The sequence below is a fragment of the Dipodomys merriami genome, unplaced genomic scaffold (genome assembly GCF_024711535.1).
Source record: "Dipodomys merriami isolate MVZ:Mamm:240054 unplaced genomic scaffold, mDipMer1.0.p SCAF_8, whole genome shotgun sequence".
NCBI classification, from domain to species: Eukaryota; Metazoa; Chordata; class Mammalia; order Rodentia; family Heteromyidae; genus Dipodomys; species Dipodomys merriami.
The window spans coordinates 29,900,001-29,923,973 of record NW_027206401.1 but is presented as its reverse complement, the minus strand read 5'-3'; the positions used below and the strand labels follow the sequence as shown (position 1 = coordinate 29,923,973).

The window sequence follows — 23,973 nt, the reverse complement described above, 5'->3', positions numbered from 1 at the left end:
AGATCTTAGCTATGGTGAATAATGCTGCAATAAACATTGTTGTGCTGGTAGCTTTAGTGTGGTCTTGTTTGTAAACATTTGGGTAAATGCCCAAAAGTGGGATTGCTGGGTCATAGGGGAGTTCTATGTGAAGTCTTTTGAGGAACCTCCATACTGCTTTCCAAAGTGGTTGAACAAGTTTACATTCCCACCAACAATGCAGTAAGGTTCCTTTCTGTCCACATCCCCTCCAGCATCTGTTGTTGTTAGAGTTCTTGATTTTTCCCGTTCTAACTGGGGTGAGGCGATATCTCAATGTTGTTTTGATTTGCATTTCTTTTATGGCTAGGGATGTTGAACATTTCTTCATGTGTCTATTGGCCATCCTTCTTTCTTCTTCAGAGAAGTTTCTCTTTAAGTCTTTTGCCCACTTATTTATTGGGCAGTTGTTTCTTTGAGGATTTGTTGTTGGGGGTTTTAATATGTTTTTTTAAAGTCTCTGGAATGACATTAAATATGGAGCCTTGTGCAGTTAATGAAAAAGCTGGACACATTACTCATAAAGATATTTGCTGCTACCTCCTCTCACACAATTGAATCTCCATTAGTAATTTCTGTTCTTTAATGAACAAAGTATTTCTGAAATTTGTGAGGTAGTTACATATAATGGTCTTATAGACAAACATGTACATTCTCTAGCTGAAAAATGAATAGAAGAAAAGGATGAAATATCGGGGGTAGTGATGGTATGATGAGATGTATAAAGTGATAATATTGCTATTAAGTCTTTAATATAATATGACATTCTTAACATGATACATGTACTAGTGTAAGTGCTATGCTTGCTCTTTCATAAGATTACTGCTCTTTTGTATAATATGGCATATCTGCTTAAACCTGAGAATATGACAGAACAATATTAGGTTTTGATTGTTAATATTATCATTATTATTACATTGATTACATTAATTGGCAGTGATTGCTAATCTATGGTGTTTAGACTTGATAGCCACATGATGTTTAATTTTTTTGTCTGTATGTCCTACCAGTGAGATTATCAGTGATAGCTGATGTCTGACTTAAAAGAGAACAAAACAATGTTATTTGTTTTAATTGATTTTTGTAACTGAAAGTCAGAGTATTTTTGTTACTCTGTACTTTTGTCAGCTGAATATGACTCTGATATTCATGGTGGTGTTTTGTTACTTCTCGGAATATTTTTATTTTCTTTAAGTAGTTGTAAAATGAGCTGCCACAAAGGAGTTTATGAATGCAGTGCATCTCGATCAATGTCACCGCTTTCACCACACTCAACGCCCCCTCCCAACCCACAGCTTCCCTCACATTTCTTCATTTTTAGGTTATGTATTGAATTATTTGTCTTTTAAAGCAGTTAATGTATGAAAGATATCTTGATCCGTGTCACCACTTCAGTATTTTTGCCTCCCTTTCCCCTCTGCTTCTCAATCCCGTGGTCCATTCTTCTCCCTTCCCTGCTTCATTCTTTTCCCTTCTCCTGTGGACACCTCCCTCCCCTGTTGCAAGTACCCATTTCTGGGTTCTGATTTTTTTGGACCTTCACATAATCTTTTTAAAAGAATTATGTTATTTGAGCTCTCCATCAAGTCTATTATGCTTTAATCCATTCATAGGTAACCACTTGCTTACCACCTAGTGTGTTTATATATTTATAGGCACATTCTAACTATCACAAATGAGGGAAACCGTGCAACCTGGTCTGGCCTACTTTGTGTAAGATAATTTTTTTCCAAGTGTTTCCATTTCCTTCTGAGTGGTACGATATTCTTTCTAATTAATGAGTAGAATTCTAGTGTGTGTGTGTGTGTGTGTGTGTGTGTGTGTGTGTGTGTGTGTGTATGTGTGTGTGTGTGTGTGTGTGTGTGTGTGTGTGTGTGTGTGTGTGTGTGTCACATCTTGCTGATCCATTTTCCATTGAGGGGCATCTGGGCTGATTTTTATGTTTTGTAGGGACATGTAAGAGTCCAACACATTCTCCACTATGGTTCAGTAGTTGTGTTCTCTAGTAGAAAATCTTTAGAGTGATTCAAAATATAAAGTATATATTGGAAATTTCTTATTTGTCCTTCAGAGGGCTTTAATGCCAAACTCTACTCATCCCAGCCTTGATAGATAAAATCTAAGTAATTTTGCTGAAATGGAAAGAATGTTAAAGTATAGGAGAATGTGGAATGGTTAAAGGAAGTTTGGTTTCCATTATATATCTCTAAGTTATGCCTCTAACAGCATGGTACAAAGATCTTTAAAGGTCATAATGAGAATTTGAGGAAAGATACACATTAAAGTGTGACATCTGCACAAAATATGACCATTCACAACCTAACAATTTAAAATAATGTGCCTACATAATAAGCCTGATCATTATGAAAGATGACATATCCAAAAGGTAATAAATTGATCCTATTTTTAAGATGGCAATAAGATCATTTAATGGCTATGTAAAACTGAAAAATGATTTTCAAGAAGGATTGCTTGACCTCTGAGTGAATCATAAACTCATAAGCAAGCACTCAACAGGAAATCAATAATGTTTTGTGGTATGGATACTAGTACACCTTCTGTTCAAATACAAATATAAATCCAATACAAGCCATGCATTCAACTTTTTTTGCTTTGCCATACCTTACCTTGCTTTTCTCTTCATAAACTGAAGTTCAGACATAGCAACCAGTCTTGTGCTGGATTGAGGAGAAATCAGTTATGATGTACATGCTATTTATATTTATCTCAGGATAATGAGAACAGAAGACTAAAATACAAGTTACCCCAAAGAAACATTGTACATGTTGTAACATTTCATGGCAGCTGTGCACAGGAGGCTCACATTGTAATCCTAGATACTCAGGGGGTTGAAGTCTGGACAACTGAGGTTTGAACCCAGATCAGGCAAAAATTCTGAGATACCATCTCCAACTAATTAGCAAAATGACCAGCTGGATATATGCCCCAGCAGTTGAGCAACAGGTTTGAGAAAGAGAACCAAGTTAATAAAAAGGTTTACTTTAGTAAGTTACTAACTCTTAGGGTAGAAATAATGAGGCAAAATGTAAATAAGTTAGCTTCATATTGTGATTTGAATTAAACAATATAGAAAAGTATGAATATAGTTGATATTTTTAGATTTTAAATAAGATTGACACTGTTGGTGATGCTCTTTAAAGAATTATTGATGGAAAAGTTGAACAAAGTACAGAATTTCTAAAATCACAGTAGCAAAGTGAATATTCCTTCTTTGAATAAAATTTCAAGTATAATGAATTGAAATAATCATTAATGACCGATATTAGTTATACATGTATATTCATGAAAGTAGACCTGATTTGTCACTTATTCTTGCTTTTTTTGGATTGGTATGTGATGATCTCAGAAATAGGAAACAATTTTTTTTTTACTAATAATAGGAGGTGATACAGTTATTGAAATGCAACTAACTGCAGCTCAAGAATTTGTTAGGAAATGGAAAGACTTGGAAAAAATTATATTAAGTGAAGTAAACCAGGCCCAAAGAAACATAGGTCCTATGGTTTCCCTTATTTGCAACAACTAGTTTATGTCTGAGTCAAGCAGAAAATGTCAGATAAGTTGATATTAGGGAATGAACCCTAAGATATGTATTCAAATGTTTTTTTTTCTTTCATGCGATTGTTTCTAGCATATTTATAAGATTATTGTTGCTTTGTATGTCCCTCCCCCACGGTATAACCCCTGCTTTCACTGTATATGATGTTGGTATAATTTGTGGAGGGGAAGGAAAAAACAAATCGTTAAAACAGGGATACAGGTGGACCCATTGCAACAATGAGATGTACAAGTCGTTATGTCAAAAAACCGAACTTTACAGCTTTGGTGGGGGGCGGTGGGAGGGAGGAGGATTTGGTGTGGGGAGTGGAGGGAGAAGATGGGAAGGGATAGGAAGGGGAAACAAAGGAGGAGGCTACAATGCTTGATAAGAAATATACTCATTATCTTGCCCATGTAATTGTAACCCCTCTGTACAGTATTTTCACAATAAAAAAATATGTTCTAATACCAGATTAGCTATCTAATGTGATCACTGTTTGATTAAGATTAGATTACTAGCATATTTCATTTATCAAACTGCAATTTATTTTGGGCATGGGTAAGCTGAAAAAATATAAAAATCTAAGTCCAGTCTATATTTACAACTTAGCAATTGTAATGAATGTGATGTGCTTCTTAATGTTTCTATGAGAAAAGTTTGTTAAAATACCACTGTGATGCAACCTACTTTCTAAATAACTAAAGACTAGAATGAATTTTATTCCATTCACTTATGTCATACCACTCAATTACCTTCTCTACTTGAGAAACTAGTGAAAATACTTACATGTCAAATTTCTGGCAAAAGTTAAATTATTATCATGAAAATGATTTATTATGAACAAAAACATGAAACTGGTTTGCTAGTATTTTGTTACTTGATTCATCTGAATACTTCCCAAATTATTGATGGATTAAAGTAGTTTAGGAAAAATCACAAGACAAGGGAACTATCATAACCTAGGATCTTTAGTGATACACTTCTTTGGAAATTTTGAACCTATCCTACTTATTAGATTGATGAGTTGTAAGCTATGAATTGTAACCTACCATTTAATGAAAATATATTTAAACCCTGAGGTATGGTATAGTAAATTATTTTGTATATTATTATGTTATTTCTTTCCTTCAGCTTGAATCCCAATTCAAAGTATCAGAAAAATATGATTTATGGGGATGGACAGTCTTATTAATACTTCTACTCATAACTCATATTTTCTCACTTTTCTGAATTTGTTTTTTAGGTCTTTTCTCCCATATAATTATTTTTAAAGAACCTATTTTATGTAGTAGGTAATAAAGTTGATCTATAGAAATGATATTAGCACAGTAACAAACAATAAATTGGCCAGTTTTACTTCTGTCTTCAAAATTATATATACACATAAATACACACATACACACATATATATACATATACATATATTTATGTGTGTATCTAGATGACACACTAGTAAAACTCTAAAATATGTTCACTCTCTTTTTAAAAATAGTAAGTTGAGACTGTTTAATAGTGAATTGCTTAAATATATATACATGCATATATATAATATACATACATATCTATCCATATATCTATGTGTATGTACCTTTATGCATGTATATATGAATATCTATGTATTTATACATATTTATGATATGTATGTGTATAGAGAGAGTCAGGGATTTGATTAAGCTAAGCACATTGAGAGTCAGGAATTATATTTCTGATTAAGCTAAGTACTTTGATAATAGACTAACATATATCCATAACCTACAAATATTTTCTCCGTGAATAAACAAGAGTTACTTCAATATAGTAAGATGATTACAAATCTCCTAATGACAACCTGCTGAGTATCTATCATGTCTTCTTAAATTTAAGGAGGTCTCCTAAGTATTTTTTTTTCCTTAGGAACTGGTGACATTACTTACTCATGTAACTCTAGCCTCTTTGTACAGTATCTTTAGAATAAAAATTATATATTTAAAAAAAAGAAACTGGTGAGTGTTGTGGGAATAAATTAAGTAATTCTAAACATTTTCAGTAGATGCACCTACTTATCCGTTCTCTGTTTGGCAAACATTTTTTTTTGTTTTAAGCTAGCAGTTATTTAATTGCTCTATTATCCTCTCATGTACTTCCTACGCAGAGCTTTCTTTCTATTTAAACTTAAATTTTCCTGTCATGTTGTTCTTAGAACAAAACTGTTAAACAGTTATTTTATGAACAAATGAGTAAAAACATTTGAAAAACATTAGCTTTCCCTAGCTATGCAATTTACCCTATTTTATTCTAAAAAGACCCTATTTTGTTTTGATGTTGGTAAACTCAGTATTTTTTTAAAAATTTATTGTCAAGGTGATGTACAGAGGAGTTACATAAGTTAGGTAGTCAGTTACATTTCTTATCTAACTTGTTACCTTCTCCCTCATTTTTCTCCCTCTTGCTCCTCTCAATTGCCTCCCCAAGTTCTACAGATCATTTCCAATATATTATCTTATGATTATCACTGTTGCATTGATCTTTGCTACCAAAGAAAAGAGAATTGCAACATATTGCAGTACAAATCATTTGTAAGTTAGATGCCCATTTTAAAGTGTAAACAATTTAATATCAAGTATGATAAGTGGTGTATTATTTCATATGATTAACATACACCAGTTGTGTTACATGCATTCACATTTTATGCTTGTTTTGTAAGGGTGGCTCTTCTTGGCCAATGAATATTGGGTTTCCCTGACTGCTTTCTTCTAGATAATTTATTTAAATTATGCATAAAGTACCAGGAAATCTTTTGTATTTTGATGGTTTGTCTTGATATCTGTTCCTCTATATAAAAAGGGAGTGGAAGGCACGCACTCAAACTGTGCTCTAAATAGGTTCGATTCAAATTTGCCATGCACATATGATTCTACTAGTGAAAACACTGGGTATAGGACAAATCATTATAAACACAGTAACTGAAGTATGATAGAGTCTATGGAGAGTAAAACACTAAATTTCTTTAGAAATACTAAGCCAGAGCTCAACAGAATAAGTATCAGGAAGTGGATATTTGCAAGAGGTTAAAGTGGAGTTGAGGGGAGGTGTAGAAAAATGGAGGGGAGAAGGTGGGACAACACAGGTAAGAATTCATTGTATATACCACAGACTTGAGAAGTTTAAGGGAAAGGGTACGTTGAAGGAGGGTGAAAATGTTGAAGGGAGAAGCAGATCAATATGCATTGTACACATAAACTGCCTTGTTAAATGGAGAAAAAATTCAATAACCTAAAAATGAAGGAATAGGAGGGAAGTAATAGGTTTGGAGGGGAGATAAGAATTTTGAAACAGGCAACTGATCAAGACACTTTTTGTAAACTGCTTTGTTGAATATCAACTGCTTTGTACAATTATGTAAAGATAATACAAACATTAAAAATAAATCTAAGCTTTGTTATTAGTCTGCTATGATCCTGCAGTGATCTTGAATTAACTCATGTAGCACACAGGTCTCCATCTCTTAGCCTATAAAAGTTGAATATTAATAGTAAGTAGTTTATGAAGAAATAGCTTGAATTGACAAGTTATTACATTCCCTGATTTGTGTCAGTTACAATTCAGCCAGAAATACAGGGATGGTTTTTCCTGTCATTGTTAGTGGTTTATTAGTCATATTAGCAACATATACTGAGCCAGCATTCTGTAGTAGAAACTTAGATTGCCATATCTTGCTCACTCACACTGAACAATAAAATGTGGATTCTTATTATATTTCCAGAAAAATTAATTACCCTTAAGCATTCTTTTAGGGGTGTTTGAAATAGACTTAAACTTTAAAATAAATTAATGATACATGTATATGTATATGTATATGTGTATGTCAAGTTCACATAGTTTTATTTAATAAATGACTAAATTGAATAACCCCAAATAAATTGTATTTATATTATGGTAAGCCATATATATTGTTATGTATATACTATACCACACCTTGTTTATATCCTGTATAAAATATCTTTGAAACTTACTAATATGAAAGCATAGCTGTCAGTCTCCTTTCTCATCTCTTAGTTCCAACTCACTTGATACTCCTAGCTGTATTCTTTCAAAAAGTCATGTCATACAAGGTAATTGTTGTTTTCCTTTGCCCAGGGCTTGAGTTTGAACTCAGAATCTAGACTCATTCTTGCTGACAGGTGCTCCACCACTTAAAATATACTCCTCCATCAGTATTGTATCTTCATTCAAGTTTTACTGGCAGATACATATATGGAGTTCAAATTTGCACCAAGTTTCCCTTGCCAATAGTCTCTACAAAAACCAGAACATGAAGTGCATGCCCTGAACCTCACATTATAGATGTTTCTGTGCAGTCCTTTGGAACAATTGGGAAATCCTGTGATTGAACCCCTTGAAAGTTGTATTTCTAGACGAACTACAAAATAAAAATTTAAAAGTGAGGTACACTTCCAATAAGAAATAATATGGCAAAATATGTTAAATGATACAGGCTTTGATTGGCAGAATGTTCCAAAAATATCTCATTCAACAAGTACAACTTCCTAGTTGACTCACAATTATGTTAATGCAGTAAGAGTTGAAGTGTAATTTAAATATAATTAGGATTTAAAAGATAAATGGCATAAAACATGGAACTTGTTTTCCTGTGTAGGGAGAAGTTTTAATGAAAATGAAAAATAAAAATAATCTGCAAATTAAAATCCTTGCTGTTATTTTCAATTTGGTTGGAGTTTATCCTTGCATGACTAATAAAGATGATGAAGTGAATGAATTCCATCATGAATTGATTCCAAAATAAATATGCTTTTTAACATCTTGCTTTGCTAAAGAGAATTGGAGACATTTCTTTACAGTTCATAGAGCACATTTCTTTCTTTCTTTCTTTCTTTCTTTCTTTCTTTCTTTCTTTCTTTCTTTCTTTTTTCTCTTTCCTTCCTTCCTTCCTGCCTTCTTTCCTTCCTTCCTTCCTTCCTTCCTTCTTTCCTTCTTTCCTTCTTTCCCTCCGTCCCTCCGTCCCTCCCCCTCCCTCCCTCTCTCTCTCTCTCTCTCTCTCTCTCTTTCTTTCTTTCTTTCTTTCTTTCTTTCTTTCTTTCTTTCTTTCTTTCTTTCTTTCTTTATTTATTTCTTTCCCTTTCCTTCTTTCTCTTTCTTTCTTTCATTGGTCCTGGGGCCTGAAATCTGGCCCTGGGCACTGTCTATCAGCTCTTCTGCTCAAGGCAAGCACTCTACTACTTGGGCTCGAGAGCCATTTCTAGTTTTATGAGTGGTTATTGGAGATAAGAGTGTCACAGAGCTTCCTGCTGGCTTTGAACCTGATCCTCAGATCTCAGCCTCTTTAATAGCTAGAATTTCAAGTGTGAGCCACTGATGCTTGGCCCAATAGAGCACCTTTTGAGTACATATTCATTTCCATAAAATGTCTACAGTTATATCTGTAAAACAAAACATAATTCAAAACATAAGGAGAAATTTAGAAATTCAACTAATATCTAAAAATAATTCAAACAATCACATTAGCCTATATTAAGAATGATCTTAAGATAGAGGCTCAGTGAGCTACCTACTAAGACTGTGTCTCAGAAAACAAACAAGCAAGTCTGGCAGTGGTGCTCACATCTGTAATCTTAGCTAGGAGACTGAGATCTGAGGACAAAGCAAGCCCAAAAGTTCCTCCTTTCTCATCTCAGAGTTCCATGAGGACAGTCCATGAGGACTCTTGTTTCCAATAAATCACCAAAACAGCCTAAAGCAGAGCTGTGGTTCAAGTGGTAGAACACTAGTCTTGAGCTGAAATAGCTCAAGGACAGCTCCCAGTTTCTGAGTGCAAGCCCAGGACTGGAAATTAAAAACAAAATAATTTGATAATTAAGGAAAAAGATAATAATAAGAGTTTTACTTTCCTAACTGAGTGATTAGAGTAGTACAGTATTAACACTGTGTTAAAGACTTTTGAGTGTAAAAGGCTGGGAATGGTGTGTGAAAGTGGGTCTCAGAATTTTGTGGATTTCATATATGGAAGGACTCTCATTGTCTGGAATTATGGTGCTATTCTTACCCTCTCTGTTCTTTCTTGTTAAGGAACCCATGAAGGAGAATTCATTTTGAGGAAGATGCATGCTATAAAAATGCCAGTGTACCTGACTAGAATTAAATAGTTAAAAAGAGTATTATTTCAGTTTACACGGACATGACATTATTCATGGATACTTGTCTTAAAATCATAGTATTCTATTCTGGGAAAAGGAGACTCAGGACCAGGAATATATTTGTTATCTTTTGTGCAGCCTTTCATTGCAAACTGAGTATTGTCTTAAGTAATATGTTTTTAAAATTTATCCATTGTCTAATACATCTGGAAAGAAGACAAGACCTCCATATCTGATTCAACATTACTAATTAATTTCTACCTATTCCATAGTGGAATAAGTAGCTGATGACAGATGAGTCCAAGAGGTTGAAAAAGGCAATTAGCAATATTCATGATGATGTAGGAGGAACAAGCAAGGGCAAGTGGTTAAGAAGGTGCCTTCCTTATCCAGACAATACAGCTAGAGTTAGTTGTTCATACAGTAAAAGATTGGTGTCTTTGAGTGGAATAAAGATATTTTATCTTCTTGAAATAAGAAATACATGCTAATGACAGATACAAATCCAATTTTTTTGAGTTCCTTTTCCTATAAAGGAAAGGACAAGTGTTTCTAGATGGTGTTTTTAGTTACTTCTTTTGTTAATGTTGTTCGTACTGAGAGATTAATTTTTATATTGTACAGACTGAGGGGAAGTGATAGTCATGACTTAATTTTGTCATTGTCTAATTTCATTAACTCTCATTTGCTTTGTTCAACAAAAGTAACGATGAGCTATTGCACATAGGCATATTCCTCAACAATCTAGAGAAAACATACATGAAGAACTAAAAATGGACTAAAAAGTAATATTGGTGGGATGGATGAAATTTTAATTAGAGCAAAAGTGCATTAAGCGGATATTTGTGATTTAGGTTTTAAAAAGCTGTAAAATTTTGAGCTCCTTTTAATGAAACATAGTAGGAATACTTGATGTCTCTGTATATTCATATTCAGAAAAAAAGGCAGAGTGGAAATGGTTGAAGTGACTTGATACATGGAGAAGGTGTAGTTTTGTTAGTCTATGAAGTATAAGACTACCTCTTTCAGGGTATAGAACCTAGAGTATGTGTGTCTATATTTCAGTCTTTCATAGTTACAAACAAGTGGACTGGAGGAATGACACTTCTGGGTTGACTGTGTGTATATACCTGTATAGGTATATATGAATTATATACCTTAATTCTTCATGCATTCAAACTTTGAGTCACTCATATATTTGCATGCATTCACATATGTATTCACATACATACCTGTATGTGTATTTATTTGTTTATCTTTAGATGGAATTTCTGGTTAGTTCTTTCATTTGAGCTAATCAAAACTGTTCATTTAACAGCAGTTTCATAAGTGAAACTGGTATCTATGTTGCACATTGCACAAATATTTCAAAGTTATCCAAACATTAAATTACTTATTTCAACTTGAAGTTATTATGAGAATAGGTTTGGTAAAGTATGAGACTAGTTATTTAAACATATATCAATTAATAAAACCAGGAGGGCTGGATTTTTTATTCCTTTGTTATAGTTATTGTACAGATGATATACAGAGAGTATATCATCAGGTAATGGGTACATTTCTTTTTGAAGTTTCACTTCTTCCCTCATTTTCTCAGAATTTTCCTCTCCCTATACCCCATCCCCACAAATTGTATAGTTCATTTTCAACATAGTATCTACTATTAATGCTTCATTTGTTTCTTTATCCTCCCCAAACAGATAAACATACATACAAGTGCAAATGTACAAAGAAGAAAACAAACAAAAACAAAAAGCAAAATTAAAAAATATATCTAATTTCCATTTCTTGGAATTCATTTCAATAAACATCATTTTATATTATCATATGTACATAACTATTGAGCCTTTCTGATACTTTCCTAAGAATATCCTCCTTTGGTATCACTGTGGGAATGTCTAGAGACCTGTATAATGTCCAAGTGTAATTTTTTTGCCTTTTACTATCCAGTGTGTTTACTTGTAGATCTATAGATACATTCTAGTTACAAAAAATAAGAGGAACCATGCAGTGTATGTTTCTTTGGGCCTGGCTTACTTCATTTAATGTAATTTTTCCAAGTCTTTCCATTTCCTTACTTATGGCACAATATCATTCTCTCTGAAAGAAGAAGTTTGTATACATATACCACATTTTCTTATTTCCTTGATCCATCGGTTCATAGAGGGGTATCTGGGTTGATTCCATATGTTGAATATCTTAAACAATGCTGAAATGAACATGGTTGTGCTGGTAGCAGTAGTATGGTATTGTTTCAAAAGACTAAACATACAGCTTCCCTTTTTATTGGTCTTTCTAAGACAAATGTTTAGATCGCCAAAAACAACAAAATTCTCTCTTTAAGAATTATGTGTAGGATAACCAGAAGAGGTCAAAAGGTAATTACATATGACCATATAACCTGATGCTAAGCGAAATGAACTCCAAGATAGGGACACAAGAGATTTCATCTTTGTTGCTGTTCTTTATAATGTACTTATAATGTACTATGTGATTTTTTTTGTTTCTTTGTATGTTCTTCCCCCATGGTACAACCCCTGTTGTCACTGTATTTGATTCTTGTGCCCTACATCTTGTATATACATTTTTCTAATTTGGGGAGGGGAAGGGAAATAACTAAATGCTAAAATAAGGATACAGGATGACCCATTGTAACAATGAGATATACAAGAGACTATGTTGAAAATGAACTTTACAACTTTGGGGGACAAGTGGGTGATGGGAGGGAAGAGGGGAGGGAGGAAAAGGATGGTAGGGGAAAAAATAAAGGAGGGTGTAACAATGCTTCATAGGAAATGACCTCATTACCTTGCTCATGACACTGTAACCCCTCTGTACAGTATCTTTACAATAAAAATATATATTAAAAAAGAATTATGTGTTTTCATTCTTCTGCTATTTTTAGGTGTTAGTCAGAAATTAGGTACACCCTCTGAAATAGGCTAGGTACACTGACCATATTGCATTGGAAAAAGTCATTGAAATTCTGATTTTTTTGTTTCAGTCTCAGAGTTTGAACTCAGGACCTATGTGTTGTCTCTGAGCTTTTGTGCTCAAGGCTAGTCCTCTACTACTTAAACCACAGTTGCACTTTTGGCTTTTTGGTGAATAATTGGAGATAATAGTTTCATGAATTTTTCTGTCCAGCTAGCATTGACCCATGATCCTGATATCTCAGCTTCTAGCCTGTATAGGATTATGGGCATTAGATACTGGTGCTCTGCTTGCAATTCTGATTTATGATCAGAATATCAAGGTCTTCTAGGAAATCAGCCCTGAGGAAGTTTATTTAGAGAAAGCAGAGAAAGATTATTTAATTCATATTTTTTTTCCGAAAGTCTTAAAATATCCTAGGTTTTTTTTTCACATTGTGTGAAAATTGATTCTCTAGGATTTGGACCATTCCCATTTATACAAGTGTTTTATTTTTTCTTATTTTGAAATTCAGTACACTTTGTAATTATTCTGGATATTTAGATTTAAACAATTTCTTTTAATATCTGTGACAGTTGGGCATAGTAATTTTATATGCAACCATTCTTGGAACAAAAATAAGGGTACACATGGGATTATAAAGAATTTCTCTTATTTTATTCAGTAAAATACTACATTTAAATAGTACAGTGGGTCCAAAAGTGAATAAAAAGTCAAACTTATAATTCAGTTCAAAATGAGGGTCCTTTAGCTTCAGCCATCTAGTTGTTTTCTTTTTACTAGCCATCTGTTTATTGGGCATCAGTAAAGATTGTATTTTTTTTAATTAACAAGTTATTTTTATTGTGAAAATACCATACAGAGGGGTTACAATTACATGAGCAAAGTAATGAATACATTTCTTATCAAGCATTGTTGCCTCCTCCTTTGTTTCCCCTTCCCATCACTTCCCATCTCCCCCCCATACACCCCGCACCAAAGCTGTAAAATTCATTTTTTGATATAACAGCTTGTACATCTCATTGTTGCAATGGGTCCCTATTTAAACAATTTGTTTTTTCTCTTCCCCTCCACAAATTATACCAACATCAAATACAGTAAAAACATAAGTTATACCATGGGGAAGGGACATACAAAGCAACAAAGAAATCATCTTATAAAGACTCCACATAGAGTTCCCCTAGGACCCAGCAATCCCACTTTTGGGCATTCACCCAAATGATTGCAAACAAGACCATACTAAAGCTACCAGCACAACTAAGTTTATTGCCGCAATATTTACCATAGCTAAGATATGGAACCAACCCAGATGCCCCTCAGTAGATGAATGGATCAAGATTGTTTTGAGTTGACTTATTCATAAAATAGAAATGAAATAGTATAACACTGAATTAAAAGTTTGTTTTCATTTCTTTGTTATGATAAATTTTAATGCTCATAAACCTTAATAAACTTTCATTTATCTTTAAGAGCCAGATTTCTCCATGAAGAATTGATGAATTTGACTTCATGGTACATTATATTTTTTAATACAGAATAAAATAGCCACAAAAATTTCTTTCCATCTCTTTATTTATTATTTCTTTTCTTGTTATTTATGATACCATGTGTTTTTGAAAGTTTCTTACTGAGAACTCTTTTATTATTCAAAATCAGGCAATTCTTTTTTATTCAGTTATACCTATGTGTTCCACTTCTTAAGTTAACCCACTTTGAAATTTATGGTTACCTAGTATATCTCTACAATCTCTTATAGAATTATCAATTCAAATGTGTCTTAAGTATTGCACAATACATTGTGTTATATGATAATTTGTTATGTTGAACTTTATGATAAAATTTTCAAAATGAATAGAAATGAATTTGAAATAAAATTAGTCTTATTCCTTCACATATACAATAATTGAATAGTTGAAGATATTCCTATTTACATGTCTACGTGACTCTGCCAAAGAGGAAGAAATATATAATATCAGAAAAATTCTTGTCAAAAAAAACCCCAACTCTTATAGAGTTCCGGTGAATCCTGCCTATAAACCTAACTAATCAGTATGTTGATATTTGAGTATCATAGTTGAAACCAAACCAGGCAGAGAAAGCCATGAGACACTTACTTCCAGTTAACCACCCCAAAACATAGAAGTGGAGCCATGGCTTAAGTGGTAGAGTACCCATCCTGAGAGAAAAAACTAAGGGGTACCACTCTCAGGCCCTGAATTCAACAGCCCCAGTCCTGGCACAAAACAAAGTGAAATGAAATGTTTCTCACTAGTAATATGACACCAAGTTTCTCTTTTGCTGATTGCTTTTTGATCATTTAGCAGAGGCCTTTTATTAGGAAAACAGATGGAAAATAACAGGTCTATTGTGTGACATCTGTTTACTATAAAAGTTGAAAAAGTTGGGCTGGGAAGGTGGCTCAGGGGTAGAGTGCTTGCCTTGCATGCATGAGGCCCTGGGTTCGATTCCTCAGCACCACATAAGCAGAAAAAGTCGAAAGTGGTGCTGTGGCTCAAGTAGTAGAGCATTAGCCTTGAGCTGAAGAGCTGAGGGACAGGTCCAGGCTCAAAGTTTAGGTCCCATGATGGACAAGAAAAAAAATAAAAAATATAACAAAAGTTATTGAAGACATCAAAAATGAAATGAAGTAAGGTGTGAAATAGTCAAGAACAGGCATTCTAAATGTTAAATAGAAAGAAAAAGCTTTGGAATAACCATTCAATTTTATTTTTTGTAGTCAAACTATCATGTCCATGGCTACTGCTGAGTGTTTTTGTTTTAAGTAGTTTTATTTGAATTTGACAATTGGTGGTCTTATCAGAATATTTTCTTACTATACATGATGTTTATATAACTCATGAATTCCACAGATCATATTTTCTTTAAAGTAAATTTGCCCCTTGTATTTTTTCTCTAATTTGCAAGTTGAACATTTCTTCTCTTGGGTTTTCAAGACCCTGTCTCACCTTTTAACATTACTATGGCTGAGTCACCAATGCCAAATAATGTATCAGAGGGCAGAATCTCTTCCAAAGATTAAATCTGATTTCTGGACATGTTCTGTTGAGGCTCTGAGTGTCGTCTCTCCTTTCTTTTCTTGTCATTCTGTAATTCTTTTTTAATTGATAGATGTTCCTACATCTCCTTATTTGGGGAAAAACAATTGTAGTCTAGATTTTAGTAAATAAGAACGCACATCTCTTTATCTCTTCATATTTCTTTCTTTAAAAAAAAACTTAGAGGAGGGGAAGGGAAAAAACAAATTGTTTAAATAGGGATACAGGTGGACCCATTGCAACAATGAAATGTACAAGTCGTTATGTCCAAATCGAACTTCACAACTTTGGGGGGGAGGATTGGGTGGGGGTTGGGGGGAGGATGGGAAGGGATGGGAAGGGGAAACAAAGGAGGAGGCTACAATGCTTGATAAGAAATGTACTCATCTTGCCCATGTAATTGTAACCCCTCTGTTCAGTATTTTCACAATAAAAAAATAAAAAATAAAAAAAACTTAGAAAATGTTTTGAGAAAATGTTGGAAAATGCATCAGGCCTGCACCTGAGATAGGGTTCCTGGGAGACAGCCTCAGGTACCGGCCCACCTTGGCATTTTGTAATTATAATTATAAAAATCCAGTATACAGGGGTTACCGTTACATGAGTGAGGTAATGAGTACAGTTCCTATGGAGCACTGTTATCTCCTCCTTTGTTTTTCCCCTACTATCCCTTCCCTCCCCACCTCCTTCCCCCTCCTGACTCTGAAGTTGTAAAGTTTGTTTTCAACATACGGTCTTGTATATCTTATTGTTTCAATGGGTCAACCTGTATTCTTATTTCATTTTTGTTATTTCCCTTCCCCTCCCCAAATTAGAAAAAAATTGTCTTAACTACAAAAATGTCCAATAGCTTCCTCTATCCCTATTGAATAAGAATTGGATTCCAGGAGCACTAATAAAACTGCCAGAGAAGATTTTAGGAAGTTTGTGAGATGATGTTTCAATTTCATTTTTCATTACTTATGGTGGATTTAGCACTTGCACATACATGTCTTTTGGAAAGAACTTTACAATGTTTTGTGGTTGTTGTTTTTTTTTCCCTAACCCTGTAACTAATATAATATTTGTAACCTCTATTTCTACAGGTGAAGCTGCTGCAATGACATGTTTATATTCTTCTATGTTGTGCTGTTTGACAGAAATACATCTTGAAGTTAGGAAGATTTAAAATTGCTACTCTCTTGATAGTGAAGAAATGAAACAAAAACAAAGAAAGGAGGGAGAGAACAAGGGTGGGAAGAAGGGATGGAGGAAAGGAAGCAAGGAAGGAGAAGGAAGGAAAAGAAAAGAAGGAAAGAAACAAAGAAAAAGGAAAAAGAATGGAAATAATAGGTTAATAATCCTATGAATGTAGGATCCTAAACCCAAACCTATTCCTTGAGCAAATTTATTCTATTTAAAAGAACTTGATCACATATTTCTATTTGGATCGCTTCTATTTAGATTCCTTTATGTGGATTGTAGCCTGACTTTTCCCTTCCTTTTTGTGATCCTGTGTAGCTAAAGATTTTGCTGTGAAATATCTTTTATGTTCAATTTAAAAGAAAGTAGAGCTATAACAGTGCTGTTTTGCAAAACTGTTCTAATATTGAAGTTGGCATTTACACTTACATACATTTCTCCAGGGATTCAATGCCTCTGAGTTTCTGTAAGCTTTGTTAGTGCTTTATCTTTTAATCTGTTTTTTATTGTAGAACATTCAGGAGATTTGCAGATCCAAACAGTCTTAAATTAAAGTATGATATTAATATTAATGCTACAATATCATACCTAGAGAACATTTTTACCTGAATAATCATAAAATGATTTGATTTTCCAGACATACCAAACATTTTCATTGTAGATGCTCTTCCTTAAGGACATGTTTGGTTGGATAGACTCAGTTTCCTATGCATCTTTCCTGTTCCAGTTTTCCTCTATCAGTGTAACCTGGGTAGATGTTTTAGATTACCTAGAAACTGAGGGAATGAAAGCAATCTTGACCAACAAGAAACACATAAGTGGTGAAGAAAAATAACCAGTCCCGTCTTTGTTACCTTGGGCTACAATCAGCAAAATTTCATAGTTTGGTGGCTTAAATAGCAAAACATCATTTTTTCTACTTCCTGAGATTAGGAAGTACAAGATCAAATCAACAACAGGGATGCCTGCTAGTGAGAAGCTCACTTTCTAATATATTGCAATTTCTTGCTCTGTCTTCATACATGAAGGAAGAAATCTCTCACACTTCTTTGTTTTTATAAATAATTTTTTATTTTTATTGAGATTAAGTTATAACATAAATTTCACAGTGTTATAGGATAGCAATACTTAGTTAAAATCACAAACACATTTTAACCTTCACAAGGCAAATTGTCATTATTTTGGTCTATAAAGTTTGTGAATTCTATAAGCTTTGACAATACAACTATTTCTTCCACATTGGGTGATATATATGTTTCTTTCCTTTTGCTTAGTGTTAGATGTTCCCTCTTTTCCTCTCATTCCCTCCCTCCCATCGTTCCCTTTGAGTTGCTTCATTCATTTTCATCAATGTCCAGTGCAGCTGATGGGCCTACACTCATCATGAGGGCTCTACCCTAATTGTCTAATTACCATCTAGAATGGACTCAGTCTTTGTATCACCAAACACTTCATATATTGAAATCTTAATCCCAATGTGACAGTCTTTGAAAATGAGGCCTTTGGGAAGAAATAAGGTGATGAAAGCAAAGCCTTCTTAAATGAAATTAGTACCCTTATAAGAAAAAAAGACTAGAAGGTTTCATGGCTCTTTTTGTTTGTTTGTTTTTGTTGTTTTGCTAGATGAGAATGTAAGAAGTAATTAGTAAGTTGTAACCAAGATGGCCCTCATCAGAAGCCCTGGCATCACAACTGTAAATGTTCATGATCGAAAAATTTGAGAGATAATGTTTGCTGTTTCTAAGCTTCTTAGTCTATAACAGTTATTAGAATAATTTTATCACATTTTGGGTTAGGGCTTCAGCATGTACATTTTCAGGCAGTGTAATGTCATTTATTCCATAGCAAAATTTAAGAAAAATATTAGAGCAAAATTTAGTTTGGGGCCTTAATAAATGTCTCTCCGCAGAGATCTCCATTTAAAGGATTGGTTTTCAGAGGGTGATTGTGTGAAGTATCTGGATATTTAGAAAGGTCTATTATAAATTCTTTAGATCATTGGGTATTGGCTTTGAAGAGAATTTTATGACCTGGGTTTCTTAGTCTTTGCTTTGCTTCTTGGCTCCAGATGTGACTGATTGCTTTTAAACATATGCAATTATGATTTGCAACCTTCATGAGAGGCCCAAACAAATGTGAGCCTTGTTTTACTACCTATATGTTAACTAAAAGGCCATCACCATAAACAATTATCTGATTTCCAGTATAGAATCTACTATGATCCTCTATAAGCCACTGTGTAGTCAGCAATGCTATTGAGTGTGACTACTACAATTGTATTTACAGCCCTTGTTCTGTTTTTGTTTGTTTGTTTGTTTTTGGAAGTTAATTTCTACTACTCTACAAGATTGTTTTAACAAGACATTGTATGTTAAAACTACATATACATGCAAACCACTATCTGACACATGTACTTTCAACAGAAATACATAATGAAAATATACTTGAGGTGTTACATGATACTTTTAGTCAAAAAATAAATAAGGCACAAATAAATAAATAAGAGTGTATTTAATTTGTGGTGGACACTAAGTTAGGAAAAGATATGTGAGATCTATAATACAGCAATTGTTTTTCCATGCTAAAACCTAGCTGGGATGGTAATATTTAAAGATAAGAGTTGAGATGCTGGGCATGGTGACTCACACCTGTAATCCTAGCTACTGAGGAAGCTGAGATCTGAGGATTGCGGCTCAAAGCCAGCCCAGGCAGGAAAGTCTGTGAGACTCTTTTATCTACAATTAACCACTCAGAAAACCAGAAGTGGTACTGTGGCTCAATTGGTAGAGCAGAGTGCTAGCCTTGAGCTGAAGAGCTGAGGGACAGCCTCCAGGCCCGATTTCAAGCTCCAGAGCTGACAAAATTTAAAAACAATAATAATAAATGAATAAGAAAATAAAAAGATAAGAATCCAGCAGGCAAAAAATATAGAAGGAAAGTGATACAAGGTAAAAGAAGGGACGCGGTATAAGCACACTATGTTAGTAACCTCACAACAGTGAGTTTGTGTGACTGAAGGGGGCACCTTCTCACCATCAGTAAGCCCACCTGTCAACAATAACAAAATGACAGGTATTCACTATCTTTAATGAAAATAGTAACATATAGAGGGAGTGGAAGAAACAATCTGATTGTAACTAAAAATGTGACTCAATTCTTATAGAGAAGTTAAAACAGTGAGTGGGAAATGATATGGTACTCAGGAACCAAGAAACTGGTTAATGCAAGTATGGGTTTGTTCTTATATTACTGCTCATTTCCATGATTGAAATTAAGTGTTTTACTCTGATTATATATATATATATATATATATATATATATGCTCTGATATATATGTATACATATGTATGCTGTGATATATATAAATATATATGATGAAACAATGATAAATATTGTTTTTTTTAATTTAATTTAATTTTATTTGTGAACATACTGTACAGAGGGGTTACAATCTATGGGCAGGATAATGCGTACATTTCTTACCAAGCATTGCAGCCTCCTCCTTTGTTTACCCTTCACATCCCTTCCCAGCATCCCCCCATCCCATTCCAATCCTTCTCCCCCCCTTCCCCCCCCTCCCGCACCAACGTTGTAAAGCTTGTTTTTGACATGACAACTTGTACTTCTCATTGTTGCAACCGGTCCACCTGCATCCTTAAACGACTTGTTTGTCCCCATCTCCTCTACAAGTTATACTGACATCAAATAAAGTGAAAGCAGGGGTTATACTGTGGGGGAGGGACATACAAAGCAACAAAGAAATAATCTTATAAATGCATTAGAAACACATGCATGAAAGAAAAAACATTAAAATACATATCTAAGGGTTCATTTTCCTAACATCACATTATCTGACCTTTTCCGCTTGACTCATACATATACTAGATATTGCAAATAAGGGAAACCATGGGACCTACGTTTCTTTGGGCCTGGCTTACTTCACTTAATAAAATTTTTTCCAAGTTTTTCCATTTCCTAACAAATGGGGCAATGTCATTCTGTCTTTTTTTTTAATTTAATTTTATTTTATTTGTGAACATACTGTACAGAGGGGTTACAATTGCATGGGCAGGATAATGCGTACATTTCTTACCAAGCATTGCAGCCTCCTCCTTTGTTTACCCTTCACATCACTTCCCAGCCTCCCCCCGCCCCCCCCAATCCCCATCCTTCTCCTTCCCCTCTTCCCCCCCCCCCGCACCAACATTGTAAAGCTCATTTTGGACATGACAACTTGTACTTCTCATTGTTGCAACAGGTCCACCTGTATCCTTAAACAACTGCTTTTTCCCCATCTCCTCCACAAGTTATACTGACATCAAATATAGCAAAGAGATAATCTTATAAATGTGTTAGAAACACTTGCATGAAAGAAAAAAACATTAAAATACACATCTAAGGGTTCATTTTCCTGACATCACATTATCTGACCTTTTCCGCTTGACTCATACATATACTAGATATTACAAATAAGGGAAACCATGGGACCTATGTTTCTTTGGGCCTGGCTTACTTCACTTAATATAATTTTTTCCAAGTTTTTCCATTTCCTAACAAATGGGGCAATGTCATTCTTTCTGATGGAGGCATAGAATTCCATTGTGTATATATACCACATTTTCTTGATCCATTCATCTACTGAGGGGCATCTGGGTTGGTTCCATATCTTAGCTATGGTAAATAATGCTGCAATAAACATAGTTGTGCTGGTAGCTTTACTGTGGTCTTGTTTGTAAACATTTGGGTAAATGCCCAAAAGTGGGATTGCAGGGTCATAGGGGAGCTCTATGTGAAGTCTTTTGAGGAACCTCCATACTGCTTTCCAAAGTGGTTGAACAAGTTTACATTCCCACCAACAATGCAGTAAGGTTCCTTTCTGTCCACATCCCCTCCAGCATCTGTTGTTGTTAGAGTTCTTGATTTTTGCCATTCTAACTGGAGTGAGGTGGTATCTCAATGTTGTTTTGATTTGCATTTCTTTTATGGCTAGGGAGGTTGAGCATTTATTCATGTGTCTATTGGCCATCCTTTTTTCTTCTTCAGAGAGTTTCTCTTTAAGTCTTTCGCCCACTTATTTATTGGGCAATTGTTTTTTGAGGATTTGTTGTTGGGGGATTTAATTTTTTGAGTTCCAAGTATATTTTAGATATGAGACCCTTGTCCGTTGTATGGCTAGTAAAGATCTTCTCCCAATCGGTGGGCTTTCTATTGATCTTGCTAGATATGTCCTTTGCCATGCAGAAGCTCTGCAACTTTATGTAATCCCATTTGTCCAACCTTTCTTTGATTTGTTGTATTTCCAGGTCTCTATTCAGAAAATTTCAGCCTGAGCCAAGGAGACCTAGGGTTTCTCCTATTCCATCCTGTAATGTTTTCAGAGTGTCTGCTTTTTTTTTTTTTTTAATTTTATTTTATTTGAGAACATACTGTACAGAGGGGTTACAATTACATTGGCAGGATAATGCATACATTTCTTACCAAGCATTGTAGCCTCCTCCTTTGTTTACCTTTCACCTCCCTTCCCAGCCTCCCCCCTCCCCCCCACCCAATCATACCCCCCTCCCCCCCCACTCCGACATTGTAAAGCTTGCTTTGACATGACATTTTGTAATTCTCCTTGTTACAACAGGTCCACCTGAATCCTTAAACGACTTGTTTGTCCCCCTCTCCTCCACATGTTATACTGACATCAAATAAAGTGAAAGCGGGGGTTACACTGTGGGGGAGGGACATACAAAGCAACAAAGAAATAATCTTATAAATGCGTTAGAAACACATGCATGAAAGAAACGAAAACATTAAAATACATATTTAAGGGTTCGTTTTCCTAACATCACATTATCTGATCTTTTCCGCTTGACTCATACCTATACTAGATATTGCAAATAAGGGAAACCATGGGACCTATGTTTCTTTGGGCCTGGCTTACTTCACTTAATATAATTTTTTCCAAACCTTTCCATTTCCTAACAAATGGGGAAATGTCATTCTTTCTGATGGAGGCATAGAATTCCATTGTGTATATATACCACATTTTCTTGATCCATTCATCTACTGAGGGGCTTCTGGGTTGGTTCCATATCTTAGCTATGGTAAATAATGCTGCAATAAACATAGTTGTGCTGGTAGCTTTAGTGTGGTCTTGTTTGTATACATTTGGGTAAATGCCCAAAAGTGCGATTGCTGGATCATAGGGGAGATCTATGTGAAGTCTTTTGAGGAACCTCCATACTGCTTTCCAAAGTGGTTGAACAAGTTTACATTCCCACCAACAATGAAGTAAGGTTCCTTTCTGTCCACATCCCCTCCAGCATCTGTTGTTGTTAGAGTTCTTGATTTTTGCTGTTCTAACTGGAGTGAGGTGATATCTCAATGTTGTTTTGATTTGCATTTCTTTTATGGCTAGGGATGTTGAACATTTCTTCATGTGTCTAATGGCCATCCTTCTTTCTTCTTCAGAGAAGCTTCTCTTTAAGTCTTTCGCCCACTTATTCATTGGGCAGTTGTTTCTTTGAGGATTTGTTGTTGGGTGGTTTAATTTTTTGAGTTCCAAGTATATTTTAGATATGAGACCCTTGTCCGTTGTATGGCTAGTAAAGATCTCCCAATCGGTGGGCTTTCTATTGATCTTGCTAGCTATGTCATTTGCCCTGCAGAAGCTCTGCAACCTTATGCAATCCCATTTGTCCAACCTTTCTTTGATTTGTTGTGTTTCTGGGTCTCTATTCAGAAAATTTAGGCCTGAGCCAAGGAGACCTAGGGTTTCTCCTATTCCATCCTGTAATGCTTTCAGAGTGTCTGCTTTGAGTTCAAGGTCTTTGATCCATTTGGAGTTGATTCTGGTGCAGGGTGATATATAAGGATCTAGCTTTAGTTTTCTACATGTAGTTAACCAATTTTGCCAGCACCATTTACTGAAGAGGCTGTCTTTCTTCCATTCTATTGTTTTAGCATCCTTATCGAAGATTAGATGGCTATAGGTCTGTAGGTTCATTTCTGGGTTTTCAATTCTATTCCATTGGTCCTGAGGTCTGTTCTTATGCCAATACCAAGCTGTTTTGATTGCTATGGCTTTATAGTAGAGTTTGAA

General features: G+C 34.6%; 1 protein-coding gene across 2 annotated transcripts in view; it reads left to right on the top strand.

The window, feature by feature from the left end:
- Positions 1-23,973, top strand: part of Nkain2 (sodium/potassium transporting ATPase interacting 2) — an 877,560-nt gene that overhangs the window by 337,597 nt on the left and 515,990 nt on the right. The gene's annotated exons all lie outside the window — the stretch shown is intronic.